The sequence below is a fragment of the Macaca mulatta genome, chromosome X (genome assembly GCF_049350105.2).
Source record: "Macaca mulatta isolate MMU2019108-1 chromosome X, T2T-MMU8v2.0, whole genome shotgun sequence".
NCBI classification, from domain to species: Eukaryota; Metazoa; Chordata; class Mammalia; order Primates; family Cercopithecidae; genus Macaca; species Macaca mulatta.
Genome location: NC_133426.1, coordinates 109,663,876 through 109,688,855, shown reverse-complemented (window position 1 = coordinate 109,688,855; position 24,980 = coordinate 109,663,876). Strand labels below are relative to the sequence as shown.

General features: G+C 37.6%; 1 protein-coding gene across 1 annotated transcript in view; it reads right to left on the bottom strand.

Annotated features, from left to right (window-relative positions):
• Nucleotides 1-24,980, bottom strand: part of RAB40AL (RAB40A, member RAS oncogene family-like) — a 218,273-nt gene that overhangs the window by 9,598 nt on the left and 183,695 nt on the right. Inside the window, exons 10-12 of the transcript XR_013412528.1 lie at nucleotides 19,162-19,210; nucleotides 8,573-8,725; nucleotides 1,131-4,605 (exon numbers count right to left, since the gene is read on the bottom strand). The gene's annotated coding sequence lies outside the window, so the exon portion shown is untranslated. The remainder of the gene's footprint in view (nucleotides 1-1,130; nucleotides 4,606-8,572; nucleotides 8,726-19,161; nucleotides 19,211-24,980) is intronic.

Genomic DNA, 24,980 nt, shown 5'->3' with positions numbered 1-24,980 from the left:
GCCATTTTTTTTTTTTTTACTTTAGCAGAGACAAGGTTTCACCATATTGGACAGGATGGTCTCGATATCCTGACCTCGTGATCTGCCCCCCTTGGCCTCCTACAGTGCTGGCATTATGGGCAGGAGCCATCGCACCCGGCCAGAACATTTTACGAGAAAATTAGAGCATACACCTCCCCTCATTATATCAAATAAATGCCTCTGTTGCATTCAGGTAGTTAAAAAATAAATAAAATCCTTCAGGCCCTGTAAGATCTGGCTCTTGGCCACTACTCTGACACAGGTACTCTTCCCCTTCATTGTTAAGCTCCAGCCACACTGCTTTCCTTTAGTTCTAAATGGGCTGAGGACTTTCCTGCCTTAGAGCCTGTGCATTTGCTGTTTCTCCTGGGAGGCAAACTACACTCCTGCCCTGGCTAACAACTATTTACTCTTTAGGACTCATCTTAAATATCATGCCTACTGTTAGGGACAAGCTGCCCCAAAAAACTTCTTGGTACTGCCAACACTTCCCCCAAACCTCTCCGTGCTGCCCACCCCTCCCCCTAAACTCTGCAACTCTTCTCCTTCCCCCAAGCCTCCACTATGCCCTTATCTAGGTGCTGCAGTGAAGCCAGCATCACTTATCAGACCTTGCTGCAATAAACAAATCCCAATTATAAACCATCTGGACCACACAGGGAGAGGTCGTGGGAAGCATAAACAAACTTCACCTACACCCTCCTGTAATAAACGTCACAAGGTGATATGTGGCAAAATTAACCAACAAACAACCCCAGGGTCTCTCTCCCCCATTTAAATCCCTCATTTTGTAAGCTCAGGGCTGCCTCCTCTGTCTGTAGTGGAGTAGCCAGCAGGTTCAATAAACGTATTTGCCTGACTTTGGGTCTATTCCTCCTTTCTCTCGGCTGACCTTACATTCTAGTACCGAAACCCAGGAAGGTGATAGACTCTGGGCAGGACTCTCTCTCTCTCTCTCTCTCTCTCTCTCTCTCTCTGCAACAATGTAAAAACTGATAAACTGAAAATACAACAATTCTTAGACTACGAGAGAATTGAGGTCACAGGGCAAACTATTGTTCCCTCAAATTGGAGAGACAGACAGGTGTATACAAAGAATCACAGCTTACCTGGAGCAGGAGCCCGGGAGCAGAAACCACCACTGGAGCTTGTACCACGGTAGGAAAACATAAACCATAATTGACAAATTACTGAAGGTTCAGTGTAGACAAGATTAAGAGTTGGAAACTCCAGGTGGGCTCAGTCTTAGCCTGTATCCACCCCTACTTTTGTGTGTTTATGTCTGAAGCCCTACCAGTTTCTCACAGTGAAGATCAGAAAAAAATACCTTCCTGCTTCTGACAAGGGGATGCTAAAAGTAAGCATTCTGATATATACCCAGAATCTTTCGTTCTTCTTAACAAGACCTGCTATCAAGAGAAACAAACCAGCCAGGTGCAGTGGCTCATGCCTGTAATCCCTCCACTTTGGGAGGCTGAGGTGGGCAGATCATGAGATCAGGAGTTCGAGACCAGCCTGGCCTGTTATGCCCAGACCGTTTGTTCCCCAAAGAAGACCACCAGAGTCCAGAGTCAAAGCCAAGCGGCAAGGATCTTTACTACAAGTTCGAACTTGGTCCCTCCATTCCACAGCATACAAGAGGGCCTCGAACAATGCGAGTGCTTGCTTTTTATAGCCCGATGTAAACAGGATATGTAAAGTTACAGGGAACAAGGTAATTCTCTCGGTTACAGCATTACAATTGGTTAACATTCTACATTTAGCATTCCTTATCGGAGATCTCCCAGGTGATGTTTTTCTGAAGTTTGAAAGAAATATGGAGGAATGTGTTTGTGCTGGGCTCAGGAAGTTGGGAGATATATGGGGGATGTGCCTCATTCCTTTCAGGCCAACATACTGAAACCCCATCTCTACTAAAAATACAGAAATTAGCTGGGCATGGTGGCATGCATCTGTAGTACCAGCTACTCGGGAGGCTGAGGCAGGAGGATTGCTCGAACCCGGGAGGTGAAGGTTGCAGTGAACCGAGATCACGCCACTGCACTCCAGCCTGGGCTACAGAGCGAGACTCTGTCTCAAACAAAACAAAACAAAGAAGGGTACCTCAAGGCATTTAATAATCAAACTCCCAAAGGTCATGGATAAAGGAAGGATCCTAAAAGCAGCAAGAGAAAAGAAAAAAATACAGTGGAGTTCCAATACATCTCACAGCAGATCTTTACGTTTACATTAGAAACCTTACAAGGCAGAAGAGAGTAGCATGATATATTTAAAGTGCTGAAGGAAAAAACAACTTTTACCATAGCAAAGTATATTTGGTGAAAATATCCTTCAAACATAAAGCAGAAATAAAAACTTTCCAAGACAAACAAAAGCTGAGGGATTTCATCAACATCAGACCTGTCTTACAAGAAATTCTAAAGGGAGTTCCTCAATCTAAAAAAAAGATATTAATAAGCAAGAAGCTATCATCTGAAGGTATAAAACTCATTGGTAATAGTGAGCACACAGAAAAACAGAATATTATAACACTAATTGTGATGTGTAAACTACTCATATCTTAAGTAGAAAGAGTAAAAGAAGAACTGATATAAAATAAGTATGACAAATTTCCAACATGTAGACTGCCGAGACCAGCTCGGTCTCAGAGACCCTAACCCAGTGGTGCTAGAGGAATTAAAGACACACACACACACAGAAATATAGAGGTGTGAAGTGGGAAATCAGGGGTCTCACAGCCTTCAGAGCTGACAGCCCCAAACAGAGATTTACTCACATGTTAACAGCAAACCAGTCATTAGTATTGTTTCTATAGATATTAAATTAACTACAAGTATCCCTTATGGGAAACAAAGGGATGGGCCGAATGAAAGGAATAGGTTGGGCTAGTTAACTGCAGCAGGAACATGCCCTTAAGGCACAGATTGCTCATGCTATTGTTTGTGGCTTAAGAATGCCTTTAAGCAGTTTTCCACCCTGGGCGGGCCAGGTGCTCCTTGCCCTCATTCCCACAAACCCACAACCTTCCAGCATGGGTATCAGGGCCATTATGAACATGTTACAGTGCTGCAGAAATTTTGTTTATGGCCAGTCTTGGGGCTGGTTTATGGCCAGATTGTGGGGGGCTTGCTTCCAACATGTCCCCCTTCTCTGATTTGCAAATTGATAAAAGCAAGGGCAGCTTTGTCACGGTGAGCTACTTCTTGCAGGAGTCAGGATCCACATCTGCAGAGTATACAAAGACAAACGACATAGATTAAAAGCACAGTTATCATTGAAATCACAGAGCTTTCAAGTGTTTTTGTCCATTTTAATGGGTTACTAGCTGCTAATTTGTCTGCAGCTCCTTCAAGCACTCCAGTTCCTGGCATTAAGGTCAGGTGTGCCTGGGATGTTTTAAATATTTGTTCTTTTAATTTTGCTATATCCAAAAACAAGTTTGTAGAGTGTCCTTCTAGACGCTTTTTTATTCTTTCCCAAATTTTGATCTTATTAAGAGCATTTAATAGTTTCCACAAATCCTTATGTTTAGCTCCTAGAGCAGGCCATATCATTTGAGGCTGAGGTGCCACTATACCCCCATGGTTCCAGATAATAGGAACTTTTGCTGTACTTCTTATTATATCTACCATCTGACCGTTTTGTTCAGATAATCTGAACATAGTGTGACGGTGGTATGCAGACTGAGAGGTGCAATTCAAGCTAAACATCCCCTTAGGGGACCAATTAATAATGATTCCATAGGAATCGTTGTGTAGCACCTCTGCCTGTTCTGCAAAGCAATCTTCCTAAACAAGTATGTTCATTTTTTCTAACTGGGTCCAATCCTGTTTACAAATAGGATTTTGAGGGTGGTATGCCTCAATTATAGGAGCAGATTTATGAGAGTAAATACTGAGATCACAAAGCATGTGTAACTGTGTCATAGAGTGATTGCATCCAAGCATTATTACCAGCCCTTATTGAAGGAATACTCGGCCGGGCGCGGTGGCTCAAGCCTGTAATCCCAGCACTTTGGGAGGCCGAGACGGGCGGATCACGAGGTCAGGAGATCGAGACCATCCTGGCTAACACGGTGAAACCCCGTCTCTACTAAAAAATACAAAAAACTAGCCAGGCCAGGTGGCGGGCACCTGTAGTCCCAGCTACTCGGGAGGCTGAGGCAGGAGAATGGCGTAAACCCGGGAGGCGGAGCTTGCAATGAGCTGAGATCCGGCCACTGCACTCCAGCCTGGGCGACAGCGAGACTCCGTCTCAAAAAAAAAAAAAAAAAAAAAAAGAAGGAATACTCACGGCAGTGGTAACCGCTATCATAGCTACCATTAAATTATTTATTGTGACTGGTTGTCCCGCTTTCCTCAGGTTTTCTTCTGCCATCTGTGACAGCTTCTTGATCTGTCCCCAGGTGAGTGGCTGTGTTCAACGGGTGTTGTTCGTGACAGTTGGGGTCCTCCTCAGCGTCAGTCTCGACATGGCTGCAACCGGAGGGTCCTCGGGATCCTCCCAGAGTCTCTTCCTCAGCATCCGGCTCAGGATAAGGTTTCAGGTGTCTTGATGGTATCCAAATCGGCTGTTGATTTTGGCCTGGAGAAATACAAGCATAATCTCTACCCCAAGTTATTATTTTACCTATTTCCCAAGTTTTTGTTATGGGATCTTTTCACCAAATAATGCTAGATTCAATTGTGTATCGGCTGTCCTGTAATCCCTATTTTTCCTCCTTTTTTGTTTTTGTCAGCAGTTGTTCATCTATATGAAATCGTAACCGAGCAATTTCAATTAACTGTGTGGAATGAATCACGTATCAAGAATCAGAAATCATATTAATAGGCATATCAAAAGCAGTCAATACCTCAATTACAGCTACCAGCTCTGCTTTTTGAGCTGAAGTATAGGACGTCTGGAAAACTTTACTTTTTGAGTCAGAATAAGAAGCTTTACCATTACTAGGCCCATCTTTAAAAACATTCTCAGCACCTTCAATTGGTTTAAATTTAGTTATTTTAGGGAGAATCCAATTAGTTAATTTCAAAAACTGAAACAGCTTCGTTTTAGGAAAATGATTATTGAGAATACCCACAAAGTCAGCTAAATGGGTTTGCCAAGTAAGACTATTTATAAAAGCTTGCTGTATTTGTGCCTTCATGAGAGGGACAATAATTTTTCCAGGATCATATCCATGTAATTTAACAATCCAAGTTCTCCCAATCCCTATCATAGTAGTGATTTGATCTAAATAAGGAGTTAAAGTCTGTGAATTAGCATGTGGAAGAAAAAGCCACTCTACTAAGTCCTGTTCTTGGACAATAACACCAGTAGGTGAATGCTGAGTTGAAAAAATTAGCAAATCTAGAGTCTTCTCTGGATCTATTTTATTTATCTGAGCTTTATGGACTTGCTTCTCAATCAGTTGTAACTCTGCCTCAGCCTCCTTTGTTAATTGTCGGGGGCTAGTGAGACTAGTATTTTCTCTAAGGATAGAAAACAGATTACTCATGGCATAGGTAGCAACACCTAGAGCAGGTCATATCCAATTAATATCCCCTAGTAATTTTTGAAAGTCATTTAATGTTTTTAGTTGATCCCTACATATGGTTACTTTCTGTGGCACAATGGTAGTGTCATTTGCTAAGGTCCCCCAGTAGGAGTAAGGAGTAGTGGTCTGAATTTTGTCAGGAGCTATGATTAAACCAGCACGAGAAATCGAATTTTGCAAGTGATCATAACATTGATCATAACATTGGAGTAATATTTCTTGAGTGGGGGCGGCACAAAGTATATCATCCCTATAGTGAATAAGGTAACACTGTGAAATTTTTTTACGAGTAGGTTCAATTGCTTGCCCCACATACGTCTGGCAAATTGTTGGGCTGTTTGATATGCCCTGTGGCAACACTTTCCAATGATAACGCTTAGCAGGCTGCCGGTTGTTTACTGCAGGAATTGTAAATACAAACCATTTACAGTCTTGCTCAGCTAGAGGGATAGTAAAGAAACAGTCTTTTAAATCTATGACTATTGAAGGCCATTTTTTTTGGAATTATACCAGGAGAAGGCAATCCTAGCTGTAATGCTCCCATAGGTTGTATAACTGAATTGATGGCTCTTAAGTCAGTTAACATTCTCCATTTACCTGATTTTTTCTTAATTACGAAAACTGGAGAATTCCAAGGGGAAAATGTTGGAGCTATGCGCCCATTTTCTAATTGTGCAGTAACTAGTGTCTCTAAAGCCTCTAGTTTCTCTTTACTTAGCGGCCATTGTTCTATCCTAATTGGCTTATCTGTTAACCATTTTAAAGATACAGGTTCTGGAGGCTTAACAATGGCCATCATCAAAAATGATATCCTAATCTTTGGCGGGAACTTTGTTTTCCCGCTTGAAGTGGTTCTTTCAAATCTTGCAAATTTTTTTCTAGTCCCATACCAGGGACATACCCCATTTCACGCATCATATGTTGACTTTGAGGGCTATATAATTGTTCTGGAATTAGAACTTGTGCTCCCCATTGTTGTAATAAATCTCTTCCCCATAAATTTATAGGTACAGAAGTTATAATAGGTTGAATAGTCCCAGGTTGTCCATTGGGCCCTTCACAATGCAAAATATAACTACTTTGATATACTTCAGGGGCTTTACCAACTCCAACTATGCTAAATTGAGTGGGTTGAATTGGCCACACGGATGGCCAGTGCTGTAGAGAAATGATTGAAATATCTGCTACTGTATCTACCAAACCTTTAAATTTCTTTCTTTGAATAGTTATTTCACAGGTAGGACATTTATCAGTAATTTGATTTACCCAATAAGCTGCTTTGCCTTGTTTATTTGTGCTTCTGAATCCTCCTGTTCATTTAATTTCACTTTTTCCCATTCCCACATACAGCACAATCAGGAGCTGTGCTATGCACTCTCCTGGTTCTGCTTTCCACGGAACAGAAGTAGATATAACAATTTGAATTTCCCCATTGTAATCTGAATCAATGACTCTTGTATATATTTGTACGCCTTTTAAACTTACACTAGACCTTCCTAAAAGTAATCCTATTGTCCCTGCTGGCAAGAGTCCACAGACTCTTGTTGGGATCTTTTGCGGGGGTTTCCCAGGCAGAAGGCTCACAGTTTTTGTGCAGCATAAATCTACTGTGGCACTACTGGCTGTGGCAGGGGACAGACATTGTACAGGGGTGAGGGAATGGCCTGAGCTGGAAATGCCCCGGTTTAGAACGGGGCCCGGGACGGGCCCCTCATGGCGTTTCCCGAAATCGGGTTCCCATCTTTATCAAACTTAGAGTGACAGTGAATAGCCCAATGTTTTCCTTTTTTACATTTTGGACATATTTCAGGCTCAACAGTTTTCTTTTTTCCCCTATCTGGCAGCCTGACTAGCTGATGTTTTCTACATTCTTTTTTAGTATGACCATGCTTCCCACAGTTAAAACAAGCTCCAGGAAATGGAGTATTTACTTTATCCACTCTCAGTCCTGCCATTGCCTGTGCCAACAAAGTAGCTTTATGCAGATTACTTCCAATACCATCACAGGCCTTGATATAATCAACTAAACGTGCTTTCCCTCTGATATGTCACAGAGCAGCCTGGCAATCGGGATTAACATTGTCGAAAGCTAATAACTGCAACACTATATCTGCAATCATCTTTTTAAGGGACTCCTGTAACCGAGCTATAAAATCAATGTATGGTTCTCTTGGCCCCTGTTTTATAGCACTAAAGGAAGGGTATTGTTCCCCACCTGAAGTGATTTTTTCCCCTAAGCTCTAATGCACACTCCTCTGAGCTGTTCTATGGCATCATCCTGCATGACCAGTTGTACATCTAAACCAGCCCAGCCACCAACCCCCAAAAGTTGGTCTGCAGTTAATTTGAGGTTTGGCCTGGGCTTTGCGAGCTGCCTGAATGGGAGCTTCATCTGCCCACGAAGTTTTAAATTTTAAGAACTGAGCAGGAGTTAGACAAGCTCAAGTAAGAGTGCCCCAGTCAGTAGGAATCAACTGACTGGAAACAGTAACATTCTTTAACAGTCCCATTACAAAAGGAGAACCTGGTCCATACTGATTTATACCTTGTTTAAATTCTTTGAGTAATTTAAAAGGAAAAGGCTCAAATGTAGCTGTAATGTTTCCCTGTTGATCTGGTGGATGTATTCTAACAGGGAACTGCCAAGCCTCTAAATCACCATCTTGTCTAGCTTGCTGAATTCCTGCCTGAATAGAACTAAGAGCCGTTGCTTGAGGCGCTGCTTGAACAGTCACTGGGGCAACTACTTTTCGCCCAGTGTCCTCTGGAAAAGAAAGATTTGGAGGGTCATTTTCTTCAAAATAATAATGAAGGGGTGCGGAAGGGTAGGGATGAACCTCTCCTTCCTTTGTGCTTTAGCTGGCAAATAAACATGCTCTGTAACCTTGTCTGTTACTTCGCTATACTCTTGTTCCTCCTCATTATCAGTGTGAAAAAGTTCCAAGGTGAAACGAACCAGACCCCATACCTGTCGCATCGTTACCCTGATGCTTCCAAGCTCCCCTTCTTACTCACCACAGGAATTGTTTTAAGAGTACTCGGGTATCCTCCAGCTAGTTTTCCATTCCAACCGTCATTCTGGTGACCCTTCGACCTGGATTTGAGCCCCCATGAATGGACGCCACTTGCTGAGACCAGCTTGGTCAAGGAGACCCTAACCCAGTGGCACTAGAGGAATTAAAGACACACACACAGAAATATAGAGGTGTGAAGTAGGAAATCAGGGGTCTCACAGCCTTCAGTACTGAGAGCCCCAAACAGAGATTTACCCACATATTTATTAACAGCAAACCAGTCATTAGCATTGTTTCTATAGATATTAAATTAACTAAAAGTATCCCTTATGGGAAACGTAGGGATGGGCCAAATTAAAGGAATAGGTTGGGCTAGTTAACTGCAGCAGGAACACTCCCTTAAGTCACAGATCACTCATGCTATTATTTGTGGCTTAAGAATACCTTTAATAGGTTTTCCACCCTGGCGGGCCAGGGGTTCCTTGCCTTCATTCCTGTAAACCCAAAACCTTCCAGTGTGGGCATCAGGGCCATTATGAACATGTTTCAGTGCTGCAGAGATTTTGTTTATGGCCAGTCTTGGGACTGGTTTACGACCAGATTTTGGGGGGATTGCTCCCAACATAGACAGTACATTAAGATATAAATGGAAACAAAAAAAGTTAAAAAGCACATGAAAAAAGTTAAAGTGTAGAGTTTTATTAGTTTTCTCTATGCTTATTTGTTTGTTTGTATATGTAATCAGTGTTAACTTGTCACCAGTTTAAAATAATGGGTTATAAGACATTATTTGCAAGCTTCAGGGTAACCTCAAATCAAAAACACACAACAGAAGCAAAACAAAACAAACAAAAACAACAAGAAATTAAAACATACCACCAGAGAAAATAATCTTCACTAAAAGGAAGACAGGGAAGAAGAAAAGAAGGAAGAGAAGACCACAAAACAACAGAAAACATATAAGAAAATGGCAAGAGTAAGTCCTTACTTATCAATAATAACATTGAATGTAAATGAACTAAACTTTCTAGTTGAAAGATGTAGAGTGGCTGAATTGACAAAAAATTAGAACTATCTGTTGCCTACAAAAAACATACTTCATCTATAAAGCCAAATATAGAATAGAAATAAAGGGATGTAAAAAGATATTCCATGTGAATGGAAACCAAAAAAGAGCAAGAGTCACTATAGTCATATCAAACAAAATAGGTTTCAAGACAAAAACTATAAATAGAAACAAAGAACATCATTATAAAATACAAAATGGGTCAATTAAACAAAAAGATATAACAATTATAAATATGTATGCACCCAACAATGGAGCATGCAGATATATAAAGTAAATATTACTGGAGCTAAGGAGAAAGACAGACATCAACACAATAACAGCTGGAGACTTCAACACTCTACTTTTAGGATTGGACATCATCCAGACAGAAAATCAACAAACATCAGACTTAATCTCCATTATAGACTAAATTGAGCTAGTAAATATTTATAGAACCTTTCATCCAATGGTTGGAGAATACATGCTCTTCTTCTCAAAACATGGATTATTCTCAAGGATATATCATATATTAGGTCACAAACAAGTCTGAAAACAGTTTTTAAAAATTTGAAATAATATCAATTATCTTCTCTGACCACAATGGTATAAAACTAGAAATCAATAACAAGAGGAATTTTGAAAACTATACAGACATATGAAAATCAGACAATGTGCTCCTGAACGACCAATGGTTCAATTAAGAAATTAAGAAAGAAATTGGCCGGGTACAGTGGCTCATGCCTGTAATCCCAGCCCTTTGGGAGGCCGAGATAGGCAGATCACGAGGTCAGGAGATCGAGACCATCCTGGCTAACATGATGAAACCCCATCTCTACTAAGAATACAAAAACATTAGCTGGGTGTGGTGGCGGGCCCCTGTAGTCCCAGCTACTCAGGAGGCTGAGGCAGGAGAATGGTATGAACCCGGGAGGTGAAGCTTGCAGTGAGCTGAGATCACACAACTGCACCCCAGCCTGGGTGACAGAGCAAGATTCTGTCTCAAAAAAAAAAAAAAGAAAAAGAAAAAAAAAGAAAAAAGAAAAAGAAATTAAGAAAGGAATTGTAAAATTTCTTAAAGCAAGTGATAGTGGAAACACAATATAACAAAATCTATGGAAATCTATGGAATACAGTGAAAGCAGTACTAACAGGGAAGTTTATAGTTATATGTGCCTACATCAAAGAAGTAGGAAAACTTCAAATAAACAACCTAATAATGCATCTTAAAGAATTAGAAAAGCAAGAACAAACCAAACACAAAATTTAGTAGAAGAAAATAAATAATTAAAATCAGAGCACAAATAAATGAAATTTAAATGAAGAAAACAATACAAAAGATCAATGAAATGAAAAGTTGAGTTTCTGAAATAATAATGAAATTGATGAACCGTTAGTCAGAGTCATTATGAAGAAATGAGAGAAGACCCAAATAAATAAAATTGGAGATACAAAGTAGACATTACAACCAATACTACAGAAATTCAAAGAATCATTAGAGGCTACTATGAGCAGGTATATGCCAATAAATTGGAAAATCCAGATGAAATAGATAAATTTCTAGACACATAAAATGTGCCAAGATTGAACCAGAAAGAAATACAAAACCTGAACAGCAAAGCCATTATAAAAATTCTCCCAGGAATGTAAAGCCTGGGACTCAATGGCTTCACTGCTGAATTTTACCGAACATTTTAAGAAGAACTAATACCAATCCTACTCAAATTATTCCAAAAAATAGAGGAGGGAATACTTCCAAACTAATTCTACTAGGCCAGTATTATCCTGATACCAAGACCAGACAAAGACACATCAGAAAATAAAGTACAGGCTAATATGTCTCCTGAATATTGATACAAAAATTCTCAACAAAATATTAGCAAACCAAACTTAACAATACATTAGAAAGAGCATTCATCATGACCAAGTGGGATTTATTCCAAGGATACAAGGATGATTCAACATATGCAAATCAATCAATGTGATACACCATATCAAGAGAATGTAGGACAAAAAGCATATGATCATTTCAATTGATCCTGAAAAACATTTGATAAAATTCAACATTGTGTCATGATTTTAAAAGAATCTAAAAAAGCTGAGTATCAAAGGAATATATCTCAACATAATAAAAGCCATATATAACAGACCTACAGCTAATAATTAAACAGAATGGAAGAAAAACTGAAAGCCTTTTCTTTAAGATCTGAAACACAAGGATGCTCCCTTGCTACACTGTTGTATTATTCCATTCTTGCATGGCTATAAAAAACCTATCTGAGATTGGGTAATTGATAAAGAAAGGGTTTAATTGACTCACATTTCTGCAGGCTGTACAGGAAGTACGGCTGAGGAGGCCTCAGGAAACTTACAATCATGACAGAAGGCAAAGGGAAAGCATGCACATCTTACATAGCTGGAGAAGGAGGAAGAGCGAGATGCGGGAGGTGCCAAACACTTTTAAACAACCAGATCTCATGAGAACTCACTCATTATCAGAGAACAGCAAGGGGGAAATCTGCCCCCATGATCCAATCAGCTCCCACCAGGCCTCACCTCCAAAACTGGGGATTACAATTTGACATGAGATTTGGGTGGGGACACAAATCCAAACCATATTAACTGTTATTCAAAATAACACTGGAATTCCCAGTTAGAGCAATCAGACAAGAAAAAGAAATGAGGGGCACCCACACTGAAAAGGAAGAAGTCAAATTATCCTTGTTTACAGACGATATTATCTTATATTTGGAAAAAACCTAAAGACTCCACTAAAAAAATTAGGAGAACTGATAAACAAATTTAGTAAAGTTGCAGGATACAAAGTCAACATACCAAAATCAGTAGCATTTCTATATGCCAATTGTGAACAATCTGAAAAGGAAATCAAGAATGTAATCCCATTTATAATAGCTACAACAATATTAAGTACATAGGAATTAACCAAAGAAGTGAAAGATCACTATAATAAAAATTATAAAATATTGATGAAAGAAATTGAAGAGGACATAAAAAATGTCGAGATATTCAAAATTCACAAATTGGAAGAATCAATATTGTTAAAATGTCCACACTACCCAAAGAAATCTATGGATTCAATGCAATCCCTATCAAAATTCCAATGACATTCTTCACAGAAATTAAAAAAAAAACTATTCTAAAATGTATATTCAATCACGAAAGACCCAGAATAGCCAAAGCTGTCCTGAGTAAAAAGAACAAAACAAGAAGAATAACATTTTCTGACTTCAAATTATACTACAGAGCTATTGCAACCAAAACTGCATGGTGTTGGAATAGAAACAGACATATAGCAGTGGCTCACACCTGTAATCCCTGCACTTTGGGAGGCCAAGGCGAGTGGATCACCTGAGGTCAGGAGTTTGAGACCAGCCTGGCCAACATGGTGAAACCTCGTCTCTACTAAAAATACAAAAAAATTGCTGGACATGGTGGCAGGTGCTTGTAATCCCAGCTACTCAAAAGGCTGAGGCAGGAGAATCACTTGAACCCAGGAGGTGGAGGGTACAGTGAGCCAAGATTGTGCCACTGCACTCCAGCCTGGGCGACAGAGAGAGACTCCATATCAGAAAAAAAGAAACAGACATATAGATCAATGGAACAGAATAGAGAACTCAGAAACAAAGCTATGCATCTATAGTGAATTCATTTTCGACAAAGCTGCCAAAAAATACGCTGTCTCTTAAATAAATGGCCCTGGGAAAACTGGTTACCATATGCAAAAGAATGAAACTAAAACCCTATCTCTCACCATATACAAAAATCATATCAAAATGGATTAAAGACTTATATCTAAGAACTCAAACTATGAAACTACTACAAGAAAATGTTGGGGCGAATCTCCAGGACATTGGACTGGTAAATATTTCTTGAGTAATATCCTACAAGCACAGGCAACTAAAGCAAAAATGGACAGATAGGATCACATTGTTACCTTTGCTGTGCAGAAGTTACAAAGCTACTGCACAGCAACGGTAATAATCAACAAAGTGAAGAGACAACCCACAGAATGGGAGAAAATATTTGCAAACTATCTATCTGACAAGAGATTAACCATGAGAATATATAAGGAGCTCAAACAACTCTATAAGAAAAAAATCTAATCATCCAATTAAAAATGGGAAAAGATCTGAATAGACATTTCTCAAAGAAGACATATGAATGGCAAAGAGCTATAAGAAAAGGTGCTCAGTATCACTGATCATTAAAGCAATACAAGTAAAAACTACAATGAGTTATTATCTCACCCCAGTTAAAATGACTTTTATCCAAAAGTTAGGAAATAACAAATGCTGATGAGGATGTGGAGAAAAGGGAACCCTTGTACACTGCTTTTGGGAATGTAAATGAGTAGAACTACAAATTTTGGAGTCTCCTGAAAATAAAAAAATAGAGCTATTATATGAGCCAGCAAATCCACTACTAGTTACATACCCTAAGAAAGGAAATTAGTATATTAAAGAGATACCTGCCTACCCATGCGTATTGCAGCACTAGTCACAATAGTCATGATTTGGAAGCAACTCAAGTGCCCATCAACAGATGAATGAATAAAGAAAATGTGGTACATACACACAATGGAGTACCATTCAGCCATAAAAACAGAGTAAGATCCTGTCATTTGCAACAACACAGATGGAACAGGAGGTCATTATGTTGAGGGAAATAACCCAGGCACAGAGAGACATACTTCATGTGTTCTTGCTTATTTTCATGAGCTAAAAATTAAAACAATTGAACTCATGGAGATAGAGAGCAGAAGGACGGTTATAAGGGGCTGGGAAGGGTAGTTGCAGGAGAATGCAGGGGTGTTTGGGAAGGAAGTGGGGATGGTTAATGGGTACAAAAAAAATACAAAGAATGAACAAGATCTAGTATTTGATAGCACAACAAGACTATAGTTAAAAATAATTTAATCGGGCCGGGCGTGGTGGCTCATGCCTGTAATCCCAGCATCTTGGGAGGCTGAGGCGGGCGGATCACCAGGTCAGGAGATCGAGACCATCCTGGCTAACATGGTGAAACCCCATCTCTACTAAAAATACAAAATATTAGCTGGGTGTGGTGGCGGATGCCTATAGCCCCAGCTACTCGGGAGGCTGAGGCAGGATAATGGCGTGAACCCAGGAGGCAGAGCTTGCAGTGAGCCGAGATCGTGCCACTGCACTCCAACCTGGGTGACAGAGCAAGACTCCGTCTCAAAATAATAATAATAATAATAATTTAATTGTACTTTTAAAAATAAAATGGTATAATTGGATTGTTTGTAACACAAAGGATAAATAATTGATGTGATGGATACCCCGTTTATCCTGATATGATTATTACACATTGTATGCCTGTATCAAAATATCTCATGTACCCAGGAAATATATATACGTGCTGTGTATCCAGAAACATTAAAAATAATAAAAAATTAAAGTAAAAGAGAGAAAAAGACTTTCTCAGACAAATTAAAATTAGGAAATTTGTTGCCATGCCATAATATACACTTCAAACAACGTTAAAAGAAGTCCTTCAGAGAGAAAAATAATAGAGATCAGAATTTTGGATCTACATAAAGAAAGGAAGAACATTAGAGAAGGAATAGATGAAGATAAAATAAAATCTTTTCTTATTTTAATGAATGTATCAGGTTACAATTTATTCAAAATAACAATAGGCAACAATGCATTCAGTGATTATTGCTATGGATAAGTGATAGGAATAACAGCAATGTTTTAAGTGAAAGAAGGGAGAAATTGGGAATACTCTTTTAATTAGTACTTATCCATGAAAATATATAGTATTATTTGGAAGTGGAATTTTATTAGTTATAAATATGTATTACAAACTCTATGGTGACCACTAAAAAAAGTTTGAAAAAAGTATTATTGATATGCTAAGAGAAGAGATAAAATGGAATTATATAAGGTGCTCAATTAAAACCAGACAAGACAGAAAAAGAGTGGAAGACAAAAAAGAAAGAGATATAACAGTGATAACAATTAGAAAACAGGTAAAATATGGTAGATATTAATTCAACTATACCAATAATCACTTAAATTTTAATAATTTAAGTACATCAGTTGAAAGAAATGAACTGTCAAAGTGCATAAAACAACATGACTCAACTATATATTTTCTATATTCTACAAGAAACCAACTTTAAATATGAAGACATAGATAATGTAACAGTAAAGGGGTTGAGGAAAATATACCATGTTAATTCTAATGAAAAGAAAGCTATAGTAGCTATATCAACTCGGGCAAAGAAAAATTTAAAGGAAGAAAAATTACCAGGGATAAAGAGGGGCACTGAATAATGATAAAAGAGTCGATTCTCCAAAGAGACATAAAAACCCTGAAGGTGTATGTGCCTAACAGAGCGCCATCAAAATATATGAATCCAAAATTTACAAAACTGCAAAGAGAAGTAGATGAATCAACTATTGTAGGTAGAGACTTCAATACCTTTTATCAGTAATTGACAGATTTAGCAAGCATAAAATCAATAAGGATATAGTTAAACACAACATCATGAATCAGTTGTATCTAATTGATATTTATGGAATACTTCATCCAACAACAGCAGAATACACACTCTTTTCAAGCTTACACAAATTATTCATCAAGATAGATGACATTCTGGGCTATAAAACACACCTTAAAAATTTAAAAGAATAGATATCATGCAAAGTATGCTCTCAGACCACAGTGGAATTAAATTAGAAATCAACAAGAGAGAGATAACTGGAAAACCCCCCAAATACTTGAGGGTATAAATAACACACTTAACAATTAATATTGTTAAAATGATCATAAAAAGCAATCTACGGATTCAATGTTATCCCTATTAAAATACCAACTTAATTTTTTTACCGAATTAGAAAAAAACAATTCTAAAATTCTTGTGAAACCAAAAAAGATCCTGAATAGCCAAAGCAATCCTATGCAAAAATAATAAAACTGGATGCATCATATTATCTGATTTAGAATTATACTACAAGTCTATAGTAACCAAAACAGCATGATATTGGAATAAAAGTAGACACATAGATCAATGGAACAGAATAGAAAACCCAGAAGTAAAGGCACATATTTACAGCCAACTGATGTTTGACAAAATCAACAAGAACGTACACTGGGGAAAGGACATTCTTTTCAATAAATGGTGCTGAGAAATTGGATTGTCATTTGCAGAAGAACAAAACTGGACCACTGCTTCTCACTATATACAAAAATCCACTCAAGATGGATTAAAGACTTAAATGTAAGACATGAAATTATAAAAATACTAGAAGAAAATCTATGGAAAACTCTTCTGGACATTTGTCTGGGCAAAGAATTAATGACGAAAACCCCAAAAGAACAGGTAACTAAAACAAACATAGACAAATGGGACTTAATTAAACTAAAGATCTTCTGTGTAGCAAAATAACTAATCAACAGAGCAAACAGACAACATGCAGAATGGGAGAAAATATTTGCAAACTAAGCACACATCAGGGGACTACTATCCAGAATTTTCAAGGAACTCAAACAATTCAACAACAATAACAACAAAATTATCCCATAAAAAAGTGAACAAAGAACATTAACAGATACTTTTCAGAAGACATACATATGGCCAACAGGCATATGAAAAATGCTGAACATCACTAATCACCAGAGAAATGTAAATTAATATCACAATAAGATATCATCTTACACTAGTTAGAATGGCTATTTCTTTGGAATAGCTATTTTTAAAAACACAAAATATAACAGATATTCATGAGGATGTGGAGAAAAGAGAACTCATACACTGTTGGTAGAAATGTAAATTAGTAAAACATCTATGGAAAACATTATGGAGACTTATCTAAGAACTAAAAGTAGAACTACCAGTCAATCCAGCAATCCCACTGCTAGGCATCTACTCAAAGGAAAAGGAAGAATTACATCAAAAAGATACCTGCACCTGTATGTTTACTGCAGCACTATTTACAATAGCAAAGATATGGAATCAACCTAACTATCCATCAATGAATGACTGGATGAAGAAAATGTGGTATGTATACATAATGGAATACTATTCAACCATAAAAAGAATAAAATCATGTCTTTTGCAGCAACACAATGAACTGGAATCCATTGTCTTAACTGATACAAGTCAGACACAGAAGGATAAATACCACATGTTCTCACTTATAAGTGGGAGCTAGATAATGTGTATACATGGATGTAGAGTGTGGAATTATAGACAATGGAGATTCAGAAGGGTAAGTGGGTTGGAGGGTTATGGATGATGATAAATTACTTAACGGGCACAATGTGTATTATACAGATGATTGACACCCAGAAAATCCTGACTTTACCACTACATAATTTATACATGTAACAAAATTACATTTGTATCCCATAAAATTAGATAAATAAAATTAAAATAAACAAAATGGCAGCAGTAAGTCTTTACCCCTCAATAATTACTTTGAATATACATAGATTAAATTTTTCAATCAAAAGACAGAGAGTGACTGAATGGAAAAAAATGAATACCCAACTACATGTTACCTACAGGAGACTCACTTCAATTTAAGGACACACAGAACTGAAAGTGAAAAGATGAAAAAAGATATTCCATGCAAATGGAAACGAAAATAGAACAGGAGTAGCTATACTTAGATTAAATCGACTTTAAGTACAAAACTGTAAAATTAGACAGAGAAGGACAGTATATAATGATAATGGTGTCAATCCATCAAGTGGACATAAAAATTGTAAGTATATTTGCACTTAACATAGAAGTACCTAAATATATAAAGGAAATATTAATGAATCTGAAGGGCAAGATGGACTATAATACAATAATAGCAGGGGACACTGGGAGGCCAAAGTGGGCGGATCACGAGGTCAAGAGATCGAGGCCATCCTGACCAATGTGGTGAAACCCCATCTCTACTGAAAATACAAAAAGTAGCTGGGCGTGGTGGTGCATGCCTGAAGTCCTAGCTACTCAGGAAGCTGAGGCAGGAGAATCGCTTGAACCTGGGAGGTTGAGGTTGCAGTGAGTCAAGATTGTGCCACTGCACTTCAGTCTGATGACAGAGTGAGACTCCATCTCAAAAAAAAAAAAAAAAAAAAAGGCAGGGGACATTAAGTCTGACTTTTAACAATGAACATATCCGGAGAGAAAATCAACAAGGAAAACTTGGACTTAAACTGTACTTTAGCCCAAGGGTAACTATCAGGCATACAGAAAGAATTCCGTCCAACAGCAGGAGAATATACATTATTTTTAAAACTCACACAGAGCATTTCCAGAAGATCATATGCCAGGCCTCAAAACAATCTTAACACATTTCAAAAGACTGAAATTATATAAAGTATCTGACCACAATGGCACAAAACTAAAAATAAACAACAGAAAAAATTTTGAAAACTTCACAAATACATGAGAATTAAACCACATACTTCTAAACATCGATGGATTAGTGAAGAAATTAAAAGGAAAATGTTAAGTATCTTGAGACAAAATGGAAACACAATATAACAAAACTTACAGGATGCAGCAAAAGTAGTTCTAAGGGGAAAGTATAGACCAATAAATACCTGTAACAAAAAAAGAAGAAAATCTCACATGAACAACCTAATATTACAACTCAAGGGACTGGAAAAAAAACAAATTCAGCCCAAAGTCAGAGGAAGGAAGGAAATAATAAAGATTTGATTAGAAATAAATTAAATAGAGAGTAGAAATACAATAGAAAATATCAAGGAATTGAAGTTAGTTTTTTGAAAATATAAACAAAAGTGACAAAACATTAGTTAGACTAAAAAAAGACAAATGACTTAAACAAAAGCAAGGATGAAAAAGAAGACATTATAACTGATACCACAGAAATTAAAAAGATCATAAAAGACCACCATAAAAAATTGTACACCAACATACTGAATAACCTACAAGAAACGGATAAATTCATAGACACATACACCTACTAACACCGAATTATGAAGAAATAAACAATCTGAGCAGAACAATAATGAGTAAGGAGAGTGAATTAGTATTAAAAAGTCTCCCATAAAGAAAGGCTCAGAATGATTTATAATCCTTTGGGTATATACTCAATAAAGGAATTGCTGGGTCAAATGGTGTTTCTGTTTCTAGGTCCTTGAGAAATCGTAACACTGTCTTTCACAACAGTTGAACTAATTTACACTCCCACCAACAGTGTAAAAGCATTCCTATTATTCCACAGCCTTGCCAGCATCTATTGTTTCCTGACTTTTTAATAATCACCATATTGACTGGTGTGAGATGGTATCTCATTGTGGTTTTGACTTGCATTTCTCCAATGACCAGTGACGATGAGCATCCTACTATGAAGACACATGCACAAGTATGTTTATTGCAGCACTATTTACAATAGCAAAGACTTGAAACCAACCCAAACGCCCATCAATGATAGACTGGATAAAGAAAATCATGGCACATATACACCATGGAACATTATGCAGCCATAAAACAGAATGAGATCATGTCCTTTGCAGGGACATGGATGAAACTGGAAGCCATCATTCTCAGCAAACTAACACAGGAACAGAAAACCAAACACCACATGCTCTCACTCATAAATGGGAGTTCAACAACGAGAACACATGGACACAGAGAGAGGAACAACACACACCAAGGCCTGTTGGGGCATGAGGGGCAAGGCGAGGGAGAGCATTAGGACAAATACCTAATGCATGCGGGGCATAAAACCTAGATGGTGGGTTGATAGGTGCAGCAAATCTTCATGGTACATGTATATCTATATGACAAATCTGCACATTTTGCACATGTATCCCGGAACTTAAAGTAAAAAATAAAGAAAGGCTCAGGACCTGATGTCTTTACTGCTAAATTCTACCAAACGTTTAGAAATAAATTGATATTAATCCTTTTCAAAATCCTTCAAAAAATTAAAGAAGAGGAAATACTTCCAAACTCATTTTAGGAGGCCAGCATTACAATGATACCAAAGCCAGTCAAAGACACTCTAAGAAAAGAAAATTGTAGGCCAATATTCCTGATAAACATAGATGCAAAATCCTCTGCAAAATAAGAGCAAACTGTATTCAACAACACATTAAAAGAGTCATTCGACCAGGCATGGTGGCTCATGTCTGTTATCCCAGCACTTTTGGGAGGCCGAGGCGGGCAGATCATGAGGTCAAGAGATTGAGACCATCCTGGCCAACATGGTGAAACTCTGTCTCTACTAAAAATAAAAAAATTAGCTGGGCATGGTGATGTGTGGCTGTAGTCCCGGTTACTTGGGAGGCTGAGGCAGAATCGCTTGAACCCAGGAGGCAGAGGTTGCAGTGAGCCGAGATCATGCCACTGCACTCCAGCCTGGTGACAGAGTGAGACTCCATCTCAAAAAAATAAATAAATAAAAAATAGTCATCTGCCATAATCATGTGGTACATGTGGTATTTACAACAATGATGCATGATGGTTCAACATACACAAATCTATAAATGTGATTTATTATATGAACAAAATGAAGGATAAAAATGTTATGATCATCTGAATAGATGTAGTAAAAGCATTTGACAAAATTCAACATCCATTCATGATAAAAATTCTCCACAAATTAGGTATATAAGGAATGTACCTCAATATAGTAAAGGTCATATATGAGAAACTCACAGCTAACACCATACTAAATGATGAAAAGTTGAAAGTTTTTCCTCCGAGATCAGGAACAAGATGAGAATGCTCACTCTCAACACTTCAACATAGTACTAGAAATCCTTGCCACAGCAAATAGGTAAGAGAAATAAATAAAAGGCATTCAAATGGAAAAGAAAGCAGTTAAATTGTCCCTGTTTGCAGGTGACATGATCTTATATATATGTGTGTGTATATGTATTACATATCTAAATAATATACATGTATGCATATTTATATTACATAAATGTAACACTTATATAATAAAAATATACATATATACATGTATATTTATATAATTAAATATAATATACACGTATATATACACATGTGTATATATGTATAGACAATGTATATTATTATATTTCTATACATAATATTTATATGTATATTATTATATTTTAGGGTGTTTTATATATATATATAAAACTCTAAAAACTACAAAAAAACTCTGTACTTATTTATTACTATTTTTTTATGCAGTGTCACTGTGGTCCAGGCTGGAGTGCAGTGGCACAGTCTCGGCTCACTGCACCTCTACCTCCTGGGTTAAAGCAATTCTTGTGTCTCGGACTCCCGAGTAGCTGGGCTACAGGTGTAAGCCACCACGCCCAGCTAATTTTTGTATTTTTAGTGGAGAAGGGGTTTCACCATGTTGGCCAGGGTGGTCTCGGCCTTTTGGCCTCAAGTGGTTCGCCTGTCTTGGCCTCCCAAAGTGCTGGGATTACAGGCATGAGCCATTGCACCTGGCCCCAAAAACCTTTTAAACCTGACAAACAAATTCAGTAAGGTTTTAGGATATACAATTAATGTTAAAAATCAATAACATTTCTATATACTTACAAGAAATTATCCAAAACATAAATCAAGAAAACAATCCCATTTACAATAGCTACAAAAAAGAATACTTAAGAATGAATTTGGCTGGGCGCGGTGGTTCACGCCTGTAATCCCAGCACTTTGGGAGGCCGAGGCAGGCGGATCACAAGGTCAGGAGATCGAGACCATCCTGGCGAACACGGTGAAACCCCGTCTCTACTAAAAATACAAAAAAATTAGCCGGGCGTGGTGGTGGATGCCTGTAGTCCCAGCTACTTGGGAGGCTGAGGCAGGAGAATGGCGTGAACCTGGGAGGCAGAGCTTGCAGTGAGCCAAGATTGCGCCACTGCACCCAGCCTGGGTGACAGAGCGAGACTCTGTCTCAAAAAAAAAAAAAAAAAAAAAAAAAAAAGAATGAATTCATGCAAGCTTGACCACTGCCTAAAATTGAAAAAAGAAAAATGAATAAACCTAGCCAAGGAAGTGAAAAAAACTGTACACTGAAATCTACAAAATGTGAATAAAAGAAGAAGACATAAATAAGTGAAAATATAGTCCTTTTCATGAATTGAAAGAAGTAATATTGTCAAAATGTCCATTACCCAATTCCTATTGAAATTTCAATGACATTTTTTTCATAGAAATAGAAAAATCAGGCCGGGCATGGTGGTTCACACCTGTAATCCCAGCACTTTGGGAGGCCGAGGCAGTTGGATCACAACATCAGGAGATTGAGACCATCCTGGCTAACACGGTGAAACCCCGTCTCTACTAAAAAATACAAAAAACTAGCCGGGCGAGGTGGCGGGCGCCTATAGTCCCAGCTACTCGGGAGGCTGAGGCAGGAGAATGGCGTGAACCCGGGAGGTGGAGCTTGCAGTGAGCTGAGATCCGGCCACTGCACTCCAGCCTGGGTGACAGAGCGAGACTCCGTCTCAAAAAAAAAAAAAAAAAAAAAAAAAAAAAGAAAAGAAAAGAAAAGAAAAAAGAAATAGAGAAAACAATCCTAAAAGTTACAAAAACAAACAAAACACCCGAAAGAGCCAGAGCAATCTTGAACAAATGGAAGGAATCTGAATTGACCACACTACTTGACTTCAAAATATATCACCATGCTGTATTAAACAAAACAGCATGGTAGTAGCATAAAAACAGACTCACAGGCAAATGGAATGGAATATAGAGCCCAGAAGTAAATCCATGCATATATGGTCAATTAATTTTCAACAAATGTGCCAAGAACACACAGTGAAGAAAGGATAGGTTCTTTGATAAAGGGTGTTAGGACAACTGTGTATCTGTATATCTACATGCAGAAGAATTAAACTGAACTCTTATCTCACACATTTTTTAAAAAAACTCAAAATGTATTAAAGAGTTAAATGTAAGACCTGAAAGTGTAAAACTACTAGAAGAAAACATATGGGTAAAACTCCATTGCATTGGTCTGGACAATAATTTTGGAATATAGACCCAAAAGCATAGACAACAAAAGCAAAAAAAAAAAAAAAAAAAAAAAATAGACAAACCAGACTACATCAAACTAAAAAGTTTCTGTACAGCCAAGGAAACAATGAACAGAGTGAAGTGACCATCTACAGAATGGGAGAAAATATTTGCAAACCATACATCCGATAAAGGGTTAATATCCAAAGTATGTAGGAAACTCAAACAACTTTACAGAAAAAAAGCAAATAATCCAATTAAAATATGAGCAAAGGACCTGAATAGACATTTCTCAAAAGAAGACATACAAATGACCACCAGGTATATGATAAAAATGCTCAAAATCAGTAATCATCAGAGAAGTGTAAATTAAAACCACAATGAGATATCACCTCACACCTGTTAGAATGGCTATTATCAAAAAACCAAGAAATAATTACTGGAGAGGATGCGGATAAAAGGGAACACTAGGACATTGTTGGTGGGAACGTAAATTAGTATAGCCATTATGGAAAACACTATGGAGATTCCTCAAAAATTAAAAATAAAACTACCATAAAATCCAGCAATCTCACTACTAGGTATATATCCAAAGGAAATGAAATCAGTATGTCAAAAAGATATCTGCAGTCCTATGTTCATTACAACATTATTCAAATAGCCAGGATGTGGATGTGGAGTCAACCTAAGTATCTATTGATCTATCGATCTATCAATCTATCAATCTATCAGTCTACCTATACATACATACATACACGCAATGGAATATCATTCAACCATAAAAAGAATGAAATCCTGTCATTTGCAGTAACATGGATGGAACTGGGAGATTTTATGTTACATGAAATAAGCCATTGCATGTTCTCACTCATATGTAGGAGAGTAAAAAGTGGATCTCATGGAGGTAGAGGGTAGAATGATGGTTACCAAAGGCTGGGGAAATGTAGTGTGGAGGGAGGGATGAAAAGAGGTTGGTTAATGGGTATAAAAATATAGTTAAGTAGAAGGAATAAATTTTAGTGTTCCATAGCACACTATTGAATATACAATATTATACTATTGTGTATTTCAAAATATCTAGAAGATTTGGGACATTTCCAACATAAAGAAATGATAAATATATGAAGTGATGGATATCTCAATGACCTAGATTTAATCATTATACATTGTGTGCATGTACCAAAATATCACACGTACATCACAAATATGCATAAGTATTATGGACTAATAAAAATATTTGAATTCATAGATGTAAAGAGGGCAATTGTGGTTACCAGTTGGGGTGGAGGTTGGGGTTGGAAGATGTTGGTCAAAGAATAAAAATTTCAGTCAGGAGCAATAAATTCAAAATATTTATTGTACAACAAGGTGACTATACTTAGTAACAACATATTTTAT